This window comes from Cricetulus griseus, chromosome 5 (assembly GCF_003668045.3).
Source record: "Cricetulus griseus strain 17A/GY chromosome 5, alternate assembly CriGri-PICRH-1.0, whole genome shotgun sequence".
Taxonomy (NCBI): Eukaryota; Metazoa; Chordata; class Mammalia; order Rodentia; family Cricetidae; genus Cricetulus; species Cricetulus griseus.
The window spans coordinates 141276917-141279660 of NC_048598.1; the positions used below are offsets into that span (position 1 = coordinate 141276917).

The window sequence follows — 2744 nt, forward strand, 5'->3', positions numbered from 1 at the left end:
TATCATACCCAATCATGATTTAAATGAAAAGTTTCTCAAAAGTCTCATATATTTTAATACTTGTGTCCAGTTGATGGAACATTTTGTAAAAGAATGAGGAAGCACGAGCTTTTTGGAGACAGTATGTTACTGGGAGAGGGATTTGAGGTTTCAAAAGTTGATGACATACACAGCTATCTATCTATGGCTTGAAGATCAAAATGTATATGCCCAGGTACTGCTTCAGCACCCTGCCTCCTTGCTGCTTTGCTCCCTGTCATTATAGTTATGTATTCTAACTCCTTGAACATGTAAGTCATAAATAAACTCATTTATTGGTTGCCTTGGTCAATCATCATATCATATCATATCACAGTAATAGACAAATAACTAACATACACCCTCTCTTTATTTTTCCCCTTTAAATAGCTGTTTATTGGCAGTGGGCTGGAAGGGATGGCAGAATTAGCATTCATAGACAAAACCACACACCAGTCACGAGGGCATCAAGAGCATGGGAAAGAGACTGAAGGCTCCCTCTTGAATAGCAAGTGGGTAGGCAGGGGCCTGGAGTGTTGATAGGGCATCCAGCCTTAGAGCACCTCTGGTTAGTAGGTAGGTATTGATAGAGATGAAGAGAGATTCTCTGGCTGCAGCTCCAGACTGACCACTTGGGGTGTACTTTCCTTGACAAGTGAGGCTGTTGGCCAGGGCTTGCTTGATGTACTCCTCCTGGGCAGCCTTCAGATTCTTTTTCTTCCCAACCCAGGCCTTGAGAGCATATTCCTGCAGGGCTCAGCCATAAGAGAAAGTCAAGGCCCACAGCTTCAGCAGTGGCCACTTGTTGATAGCATTGAGGTTGATGGACTCCTCTTCCTCACTCTGCTCTCCAATCAGGAACGTGACCCCAGGAACAGCAAGGGGGCACTGTGCGACGAAGTGCTGTGACAATTGCCATGGCAATCTCCTCATTGGAAAACTTCTGGGTACAGGCATGGCCCGGGGTGATCATGTTGGGCTTCAGCAGTGTGCCTTCTAGATAGACATGGTGGTCACTCAGAGCCTTGTAGAGATCAGCCTTCTCAGTTACATACTGAAAGCACTTTAAATCATGGTTCCCATTAGGGAGGATTTCGGGATCCACAATGGGTACAATGCCATTCTGCTGGCAGATGCTGCCATAATGGGCCAGAACATTGGTATTTTCCATCTTGGCAAGGGCTGAGGGTGTATGTTCGCCAATCTTCAGCACACAAAACCATTTGGCAAAGTCAGCTCCATCCTTCTTATACTGGGCACATCGTTCAGACAGCCCATCCAGTCCATGAGTGCTGGTCTCACCATTGGTTCCTGCCAGGGGCACCACACCTTTGTCTACCTTAATGCCCACAACACCGCCCTTGGACTTGATAAGGGAAGGGAAGGGAAGTTCACCATCTGCCTTCTGGTACAGTGTTTCATGGAAGATCAACACCCCCTCCCAATGCAGGCATTCACATGTTAGTCAGCAGTCAGCAGCAGCTGGCGGTAGAAAGCGCTGGTTCTCTTCGATGTTCTCAGTTCCAATGGATTGCAGGCACTTGGCAATGCTTCCCATGGTCTCATCTGCAGCCAGGACGCCCTTGCCCGGAGCCACAATTCGATGAGCAATGTCAGACAGCTCCTTCTTCTGCTCTGGGATCAGTTCTGGGTATGGATGGGGCATGGCGCTGGTGACAGCACGTTCCTGGCACAGGAGGGGTAGGTCTGCCGGATATGGCGGTGGGTAGGCAAAAGGACAGAGGAGTGAACGCTGCTAGAGTCACGAGAACCCGTTTCTGGGGTAGGTTCCAAAAGAACGCAGCCTATTCAACTGGGGAGGGGGCACCCTATCTTTAAAAAGCTCAGGGATTATTGGTGGAAAGTGTAAGAGCCAGAAGTGAAGAATCAGTATAAGGACATATTATTTTTTGAGACACAGAAAGAGATCTGCTCTATGAACTCACAGTTTCCTGATTATACAATATGTCACATAGTAATGTTGTGGAAAACAAACAATCATCCCCAGAAATGTTCAGTCAATTCATTTTGGCATAAGATCTATTCTTAGTTATGAACATAGAACCAAATAATTTGATTTGGTTTTCAAAAGATTTTATTCACAGCCTTTATATCTCTGGGAGCTATCATTTATTTTCACTTAATTTATTAATATATAAGTCTACTTATAGTCTTTAAAATATATAGGGAATTTTGGCTAAATATCATAAAGTATTCTGCCGTCAAGTTAGATAGGCTATTTAGATAGAACACATACTAATTTAAAGGGTTACAGGATGAGGTTCACAACAACAACAAAAATCTAGTAGTAGTGAAATCAAGAGTGACTGCAGCATTAACACCGATTTTCTGAAAGAACAACAACAGTATACATTTGTCTTTGCATAGATCTTCCTCAACTTTGATAATGTTAAAGTTGAAAAATTTACCACAAATTGGAAATGTTGGAAGTTGAAATGCATTTAGTACATTCTGCCCAGCAAACACTACAACTTTCCATAGTCTATCATAAATATGCCCAGGAAACTTATGTAGCCCTACAGTTGAGAAAAATCATCTAACACAAAGCTCATTTTATTATAAAGTGAAAAATATCCCATGTAATTTACTGAATGATGCAAAAAAAAGAAAATCATGGAATCTTCAGATAAATGAATTAACTTAGAAAACATTAAGTTCTGTGCAGTAACCCACCCTCAGAAAGACAAATGCCAATGTTCTGTACA

The 2744-nt window shown here is 42.9% G+C and overlaps 1 pseudogene; it reads right to left on the reverse strand.

The window, feature by feature from the left end:
- Nucleotides 1-474: 474 nt before the first annotated feature.
- On the reverse strand, nt 475-1684 carry LOC100772407 (annotated as a pseudogene).
- Between the last annotated feature and the right edge of the window lie 1060 nt (nt 1685-2744).